The 9,733-nt window shown below is 42.7% G+C and overlaps 1 long non-coding RNA gene across 1 annotated transcript; it reads right to left on the bottom strand.

Moving 5' to 3' along the window:
* Nucleotides 1–1,784: 1,784 nt before the first annotated feature.
* LOC120909954 lies at nt 1,785–9,470 on the bottom strand. The gene is made up of 3 exons (XR_005741379.1): nt 9,359–9,470; nt 4,922–5,004; nt 1,785–1,800 (listed from the first exon to the last, which is right to left on the bottom strand). It is a non-coding gene; the product is annotated as an uncharacterized LOC120909954 (long non-coding RNA).
* Between the last annotated feature and the right edge of the window lie 263 nt (nt 9,471–9,733).

The raw sequence follows: 9,733 nt of genomic DNA, 5'->3' as shown, positions 1-9,733 counted from the left end.
ATCACACTCCCAGATGGCAACACTCATTGCCTGGCCTCCATCAGTATTATTTAAGAGGACCCTGTCTAGATCTCCAAGGCCTTAAGCACCTCTCTTCAGGACCCCCAGGAGAAAGTCAAGGAAGACAGGCAGCTACAGCTATTCCTCCCATGTTCTTTACCACCTCACCTGGGACTTCAGCCCTGAAAAGGGCCTGTAGTTCAGCTCTGCAGGGACTACAACTTTAATAGTACTGGGTATCTCAGGTCCATTTCCCATCTAATCGTTGGGGGCCCTTCAGCACTGACATTATATGGGTGCTCACTACAATTATTACATCACTAGAGGAGGGTCTTTCCTAAAAGGGAGCAACACCCAATACAACTTTCCCTTACCATACTATAATGGGAACAGAGCCATCTAGTGGTGGGGCAGGTACCTGCACTTGCCAACATGTTGGTAACTGTATGTACACAAGTAAGTATGGGAAAATGTTGTCACAATTCGTACAATGAAAGCTTTATACACAGTGCGCTTTCTAATTTAATAAACAGTGGATGATAGCACCCTGAAAATAGAGAAACCGTTTACTCCTATACATCTAATCTTTTACAGGAATAGCAATGTCGGTTATTGCTGCAATGAATTCCCAGGGCGCATTACTGATGGCGGATTGATGGATTGAAAGGTTTTATGAATATTAGTAGAAAGAAAGTGAAAGTATAAAGAGTAAGGGCGGATTCAGATACATTGGAGTATCTGTCGGCGCGGCGTAACGTATCTCTGATACATTTACGCCGCCGTAACTTAGGGCGCAAGAACTTGCGCCCTTAGTTACGGCGGCGTAACGTATGTGTGTGCGTAAGCCCGCCTAATTCAAATGGGGATGATGTGGGCGTGTTTTATATAAATTCACTGTGACCCCACGTATTTGACGTATTTTACGAAAAAATCCCAGTGCGCATGCTCGAAATTACGCCGCAAGTCGTCATTGCTTTAGACGTAAACGTAACTTACGTACAGCCCTATTCTTACGCAAACGACGTAACCTTTTTAAAACTCGACGCGGGAACGACGTCCATACTTAAGATTGGCTACGCCTCATATAGCAGGGGTAACTTTACGCCGAAAAAAGCCCAACGTAAACGACGTAAAAAAATGCGCCGGCCAGACGTACGTTTCTGAATCGGCGTATCTACCTAATTAGCATATTCGGTGCGTAACTATACGAAAGCGCCACCTAGCGGCCAGCGTAAATATGCAGCCTAAGATACGCCGGTTACGCCGGTCGGATCTTAAGGAAATCTATGGCGTAACTGATTCTCTGATCAGTCGCATAGTTACGACCACGCACACTTTAGAGATACGACGGCGTATCCCCTTTCTGAATCTGGCCCCCTGTGTGGACTGATTCCATTCTGAATGCTTTTATCTTGATTGGATAAAGTGGAGGATCTATCCGGATCAGTGGGGCTGCTGAACCCAACTGAATGTCCATAAATGATTACGTTCCCTGAAAAGTGCGCTAAGGACAATATTTCCCCAAGTAATGTAGGTTCATCATATAAATAATAATAATAAAAAAAGAAGAAAACACAATGCATGTTATATCTTTATTTTTTATAAGACATCTGATGTGCATTTAGCTAAATAATATTCACATCAGATGATTTCCAATTCCATTTCCAAAGTTTTAAAATTTTTGGTTATTTTCCCCAAAACACGAGTGAGTGCATTTACAGAGCTCCTATAAATCGTTTTTCCACTTCAACATTGCCTTTCTTCGGATCATCTCTTCTCTCTTCTTCATCGGCATCTCTCCTGGAGAAGACACAGTTTATCAGTAAATAAAACAACATGATTATTACACAAAATCTGTATTTCACTGGACCACAAATGTGTATTTTTAGGCCACGTTGACCACTATTCTATGACCACAGTAAACATGGTAAAGGAATACGGCACAGCGGGATTCACACAAACTTGAATCTCTTATTGAATAACCAGCTGGAAGATTCTGATGTGTTTCATTCTACGGTACGGAGCTTTCCCATCAGTAAGTGGACACAGCTAAAGCTCCCCATACACCAGGAGCATTTCATGTGTAGGGAAATTCTGAAAACCATTCACCAGAACATTAGGGCCCAGATCCACGAAGAACTTACGGCGGCGTATCTATTGATACGCCGCGTAAGTTCTACGATGTGCCGGCGTATCTTTGTTTTGTATTCACAAAACAAGATACGCCTGAATGTGGGCTAGATCCGACTGACGTACGTCGTTAGTACGCCGTCGGATCTTAGGTGCATATTTACGCTGGCCGCTAGGTGGCGCTTCCGTTGATTTCCACGTAGAGTATGCAAATTAGCTAGATACGCCGATTCTCAAAGGTACGTCCGCCCGGCGCATTTTTTTACGGCGTAAAGTTACCCCTGCTATATGAGGCGTACGCAATGTTAAGTATGGACGTCAGGCCAGCGTCTAATTTTTTACGTCGTTTGCGTAAGTCGTTCGCGAATAGGGCTGTGCGTAAGTTACGTTCACATCTAAAGCATTGACGATTTGCGGCATTATTTGGAGCATGCGCACTGGGATTATTTCAAGGACGGCGCATGTGCCGTTCGTAAGAAACGTCAAAAACGTGGGGTCACGATTAGTTAGCATAGAACACGCCCCCAACCAGCCTCTTTTGAATTAGGCGGGCTTACGCCGCCCGATATACGCTACGCCGCCGTAACTAAAGGCGCAAATTCCTTGTGAATACAGTACTCGCCTTTCTAAGTTACGGCGGCGTAGCGTTTCTGAAAGATAGGCGCCTGTAGCTGGATCTGGCCCTAGATCTTGCCATCGTTGAGCCAACTAATATTGTACTAATGCCCTAATCCAGACCCGCTGACTTGGATGGAATCCCAGATGTTTTAAAAAGTTCCTTTTGTACCTTGGAACATGAGCATTATAATATGTGCAAAGTTTCCCAAACCAAAATCACATTTACTGTTTTAGGCCAGGTACTCACGAACAAACATTAACGGTGAAAGCGGTCTGTCGGAACCGTTTTCACCGTACATGTCTGCCAGAGGGCTTCTGTACGATGGTTGTACACACCACGTACAGAAGTCCGCGCGTAAACAATAGCCGGGGCGTGTCCGCGTTGTCGCCGCGACGATGACGCGGCGATGACGCGGAGGACGTGGGCGGGCCTGCCATTTAAAGGCTTCCACGCATGCGTCGAAGTCATTCGACTCAGTGCGAGGGACGGCGGGCGCCTGACATGTACGGTAGGTCTGTTACTGACGACCCGTACATGTCCGAGCGGCAGGATTCCAGCGGACTGTTTTAAAAACAAGTCCAGGAATATTTGTCCGCTGGGAAAAGGCCCGGCGGGCAAATGTTTGCTGGAATTTCGGCCCGCTCGCGCCCACACACGACCAAACATGTCTGCTGAAACTGGCCCGCGGACCAGTTTCAGCATACATGTTTGGTCGTGTGTACGAGGCCTTAGAATTTCACTCAAACAAATTTTCCATTCTGTTAATTCAGATGTTCTCATTGTTACGTCAAAACAATCATCGATATAACCCCACTAACCATTAGAAATTTTAACCGACCTTCAAAAATGAAAATCTTATAAAGACATTCTTCCAATGTATGGCCAAAATGTAATATATTAGGGCCCTTTCACACGGGCGGATCAGTATGATCCGCTCCGTGTGTTCGCAAAAGCTCAGCGGGGATCCTCCGTAAAATCCCCGCTGAGGTGGCAGCTGACAGGGCGGTCCCCGCACACTGTGCAGGAACCCGCCCTGTCTTTCCTCCGCTCTCTCCCCTATGAGTGGATCAGGATGATCACGGGACCGTATGCCCATGTCCGTGTTCATCCGATCCGATCCGGCAGACGGAAGAAAAAAAGATTTCTTCCGTCCGCAAAGGCGGATCTTGTGCTGGAGGCGCGTAAGATTACGGGTGTCCACGGATGGGTCATCCGCGGATACCCGTAATCACATAGGGACCAATCGTATGTCCCGTTTTCAATCCGCAAAGTTTTTTTTTTAGGCTTTATTCCCTCTGTTTTGTGATTTGGCCAGTAACTCACCTTCCTGTATTAAGAGCCTGCACTCTGGATGAAGGAGCAACAGAGACACCTTTGGGACAGCAGTATTTCATCTGGGGGGGGGGTGTTAGATGTACTAGCAGATTTAGATACACTTAACAAATTGAAGTAAAAGCAGTTACAGCCAACACCTTTTTTACTTTGGGATAAAGGTTTTACATAAAAAAAAACTGATCGTAACTGTAAGCACCCCTGTCAGTGTTAAAGGGTTTGTTTTAACCTTCTACATGGACATTCGGGACTGCTTGTTCTGTTGAAAGACAACGACGACTTACTGGCCAAATCACCAGGTGAAAATAAAATAAAGTCTAAAAAAGGAAACAATTCACCATCACATCTAAGATTTGTAAGCTGCAATGTAATAAATTTTACTTTTGGGTTTAATACCGCTTTAAAACCTCAAACTCCAAGTCTTTCCAAGATCCAAATTCAAATTACTTTTGACTGATACAATGTCACATATTTGTCATATCCCTGTCTCATGTTATCATCCAGTGGGATTTAGAGCTGGACCTTTTGGTGTCTCTGAATGGTGGTATGCCCATTGAATCCACTTGCCCTTGCACCTCTAAGTGTAGACTGCATGAAACATTTAAAGCTGAGTTCCAACTACATAGAGCATTTTTAAAATGAAAATCTTTCATTAGGCAATCATACTGTATATCTATGTTAGCTTACTGTATAACAATCTGCCGCCGATCTCCCGAGTTTTTGTAGAAAGCCACCATTTAAAAATTGTTCTCCGACGTTCTCATTTGCTTGTGGGGCATGTGGAACCATTTTAAGCTTTAAAAGTTTATACTTTTATTTAAAACTCTTATTCATACTTACTCTTCCTCACAGAGAGATAAGTTGATGGTCCCAAGGAAGAAAAGGAGTAACAGGGATTTCTTCAAGGTGAACATCTTTGGGCTCTGTGGATAATTTGTATTCATTGAAAGAAAAAGAGAAAATTGAAAATACAGCTAAAAATAATAGGAGGCACCCTGTTAGGAACACATAAAATGATTTTTCCAATACGATAAAAGGTCTAATGTTCATTTGTTCTAAACCATCAGTTGATGGCATGTGGCCTGTATGGTTCAGAGGAAGGGGAGGGGGCGCTCGCCTCGTCTCCCCTCATCCTGTCCTCCAGGCTGCATGCTCAGATAAGGATTCGCTATGGGATTTTGGGCGGGAACCCCCACGCCAATAATTTAAAAAAACAATTGGCGTCGAGTTCCCCTTAAAAGCCACACCCTAGACTTAATCAAAGATTTTTGTTTCTACTATACCTTTATGTTTATTAGCTATTATTTTTTGTTTTCTTTACTTACTCAGTAAAATTTACTGTTAAAACACATTTTTGATTCTTAAGTTAAGAACTACCTTTAATCTTTAGACACTTAAAAAGATATTTCTTCAAAGTTTAAGTAGCACCAAAAATAAAGTTAAACAAAGGACCATCGATCAGCCTACAAACAGGTACTTATTACGGCCCTACAGAAACCCACAAAAAATTGCTATGGGGCCTAAACCCTAAAATGTAGAGGAGGTGCATCCGAATATACAACATGAAAGACAAACCACAAGAGGATACAGCACCTACTAATGCTACCATTAGTCTTTAATGATCATTGGACGTATATAATAGGGTAGGGGGATTGAGCAGGTTGGGGGGGGGGGGGGGGGGGGGGGGGGTTTGTTAAGACGGGTCTAGGGGAAAAATGTGCTAATTTTTTACGTTTTTTTTTTCACTGGTTGTTTATATATGGACACTATATATGTCCCATGATCAATAAAGACTAATAGCAGCCTTAGTAGGTGCAGTATCCTCTTTTGGTTTGACTTATTATGGCACCCAACTACATAGAAACATAGAAAAGTGACAGCAGAAAAAAACCTAGTCTATTGAGTCTGCCCATTTATTTATTTTTCCCATTAACCTGACTATAAATTTATGTTTATCCCAAGAATGTTTGAAGCTGTTTACTGTTGACTGTCTCACTACCTCTGTTGGTAGTTTATTCCAATCATCAATCACTCTTTCACTAAAATAATACTTTCTAAGATTAGTTTTGAACTTTCCTCCAGTTAGTTTGAGGTCATGTCTCCGTGTTCTTGATTATAATTTCATATTGAAAAAGACAGAGTTAGGCCTCGTACACACGACAGAGTTTCTCGGCAAAAACCAGCAAGAAACTTGCTGGGTTTTTTTTTTGGCCGAGGAAACCGGTCGTGTGTACATTTTTCGACGAGGAAACTGTCGAGGAACTCGTCGAGCCAAAAAGAGAGCATGTTCTCTTTTTCCTCGACGGGAATGGAGAAAATTGGCTCGCCGAGTTCCTCGACAGCCTCACGAGGAACTCGACGAGCAAACGATGTGTTTCGCCCGTCGAGTTCCTCGGCCGTGTGTACGAGGCTTTAGAAACTTTTTTGCCAACTGACTGGATAGGCTTGGTACGGTCCAAATCCCTGAGACTTAGAGTGAAAGACAGTGGCAGGATTGGGATTTTAATGGACCATAAGCAGTGATTAAACTTGTAAAAAATACAGATTTATTGATACAAAAAATATGAGAATAGACAATACAAAAGTCAACGAAAACCAAACACATGGTGAGAAGAGCAGTAGAGAACAGAAACTGGAATGGCCCGATTTAACTGTTGGAGGGACAGGAAAAGTCCAAAAACTTTTAATCACTGCTTATGGTGCGTTAAGATCCCAATGCTGGGGATCCCGTCTTTCATATTGAAAAAAACACCTTCCTGAACCTTATTCACCCCCTTGATGTATTTAAAAGTTTCAATCATGTCTCCCCTTTGCCTTCTTTCCTCCAAACTGTAAATATTGAGTTCCTGAAGTCGCTCTCGATATGTTTTATCCCCCAAACCTTTCACCATTTTTGTTACCTGTCTCTGAACTCGTTCTATCTTATCAATATCATTTTGTAAGTGAGGTCTCCAGAACTGGACACAGTATTCAAAATGAGGTCCCATTAGGGAAAACAGAATCTCCTTCCTAATGCTGGTGATCCCTCTAGTGAGGGATCCTAGAATTCTATTTACCTTTCCCTTGCCTGGTCACATTGTTTTCTCATTTTTTACAATCATCTGAAATAAGCACCCCCAAATCTTTTTCTTCTGTAGTGCTGGCCAACACTGTACCCCAATGTTGTACTCTCTAAGGGGATTATTTTCCCGTAGGTGCATTATTTTACATTTAGAAATATTGAACTGCAGTCTCCACTGCTTTGACCAATTTTCCAGTAATGCCAAACAAACCTTTAGTTTTATCACTTACATATAGGTTAAATCGAATAGGACCCAGTACAGAGCCTTGTGGTACCCCACTAGTGACTGGTCTCTGTTCTGAGTGAACCCCATTTACAACCACCCTCTGGGATTTATCCTTTAGCCATCTGCATATCCACTGAACCACCAAAGGGTTAAGTCCAAGCTATGAAGAAACTTTAGGGACCAAAACTCAAGCTAACCAGGGAAAGAAGAGAATCAGGCTTCCGTCCGGGTCACGGAACAGAAACGGCGCTGCTCAAAATATGGGATGACGCTCTAGAGGCCGCAGACGAAGGAGAATCTTGTCTCCTGACACTGCTGGACCTAAGCGCGGCTTTTGACACTGTAGACCACGGACTACTACTGGCTAGGCTAGCTGAAGTAGCCGGAGTCGCTGAAGGTGTTTTACCCTGGTTCTCCTCCTTCTTGGAAAACCAATCACAAATAGTGAAACTGGGGTCTTTCACTTCTGAAAAACGTACAGTGTCATGCGGAGTCCCTCAGGGATCTCCCTTGTCGCCCGTATTGTTTAATATCAATCTCCGCCCTCTCTTTGAAATCATCAGTATCCAGAAGTTACTCTACCACTACTATGCAGACGACACACAACTGTATTTCCGCATCTGCAACAAAAAGGATCATTCTCTTGGACTAGAGAAATGCCTCTCTCTAATAGATAACTGGATGACAAACAGTTATCTTAAACTCAACGGTTCGAAAACAGAACTTCTCCTGTTTCACGCTAACCGGAAAAATCACCCCGCGTCAACATGGACTCCCCCACCCATTCTGGGTAAAACTATCACCCCTAGCACCAAAGTCAAAAGTCTCTGAGTCATTTTCGATACCTACATGACAATGGATGCACAAATAGGTTCAGTAATCTGCGGATCCCACCATCTGCTGCGCCTACTACGCAGACTCACGCCCTTTATCCCGAAAGAGGACATTGCAGTCGTGGTGGGAACAATCATCAATTCCAGACTCGACTACGCAAATGCCCTCTATCTAGGACTCCCCAAATACCAAATCACTCGTCTGCAAGTCGTTCAAAATACGGCCGCTCGACTAGTGACTGGGAAAAAACCATGGGAATCAATCTCACCTTCACTGAGATCCCTTCATTGGTTGCCAGTAAAAGACAGAATCACTTTCAAGGCACTCTGTCTAATACATAAGTGTATTCAAGGCAACGCCCCCCAATATCTATGCGAAAAAATAAAAGCCCATAACCCCAATCGCATTCTGCGATCCACCAATCAAAACCTCCTCCAAATACCCAAAGCCAGATACAAGTCGAAAGGAGATCGAAGATTTGCAGTCCAGGGACCTCACCTGTGGAATGCACTACCAACCACCATCCGACTGGAGCCGGACCACTTGGCCTTCAGGAGAAAGATTAACACCCATCTCTTCTGAAGTCAAGGGGTTCCTTACCCATGAAATGGATACAGCGCCCAGAGGCGATTCAGTTCGCATGTGTTGCGCTTTACAAGTCTCTCGCTCACTCACTCACTCATTGGGGGAGATTTACTAAAACTGGAGCTCAGATAATCTTAGTAGCTGATTGGTTACTATGCACAGCTGAGCCAGATTCTCTGTGCTCCAGATTTAGTAAATCTCTCCCGCAGTGCTTTTTGTTTCCAGAAGACTTTTTTCTTTACAGAATTTTTCAAAGGGCAGAGAATATACTGAATGTGCAAGAACATTAGATGGGGATCAAACTAATATGATTTAGCAAGTATATGACATTTTTCTACTGAAAAGCTATTTGATGCAGCGCTGTCAGAACTTTAACAGAGCCTTCAAGAGTTCAGCTAACCTTTCCATCATTTAAAATCCAAATGAAACAGAGGAGATTTTTTAATTTTATCTAAAATCTGAATACTAAGGTTTTTTTCCCTTATCATAATTATATTATTATTAATAATAATAATAATAATAATAATAATAATAATAATAATATAACAACGATATTCCAGTATATACTTACCGGGTGGTTCAGTTGGTGCTGAGAATGTAGACGGCTGGAAGACTTTAGTGGAGGTCTACTCTACAAAAAACGGGGTTGGCTTATATAATAAAAGACAAACAAGTTGAGTAAACAGAAGTTTTAATTAAATTTTAATTTAGAAGTCACATCTATCTTAGGAACACATACCTGATACCACATGTATTTACTAAAAAATATTTACCTTCTAGCCTCCAGGTAGGACATATATCAGCACCCAGTCAGCAGTTTAGTTATCTCCTGATCTGCCATTTAGACAGTTCTAGTCTAAAATCAATTTAAGAGGAATCCCATCCCAAACTTTGCTTTATTTGCAGTATTATGGGGTCATTTTTGGACAGTTATGTATTCCTGTTT

The sequence above is a fragment of the Rana temporaria genome, chromosome 8, assembly GCF_905171775.1.
Source record: "Rana temporaria chromosome 8, aRanTem1.1, whole genome shotgun sequence".
NCBI lineage: Eukaryota > Metazoa > Chordata > Amphibia > Anura > Ranidae > Rana > Rana temporaria.
This window is presented reverse-complemented; position numbering and strand designations above follow the sequence as displayed.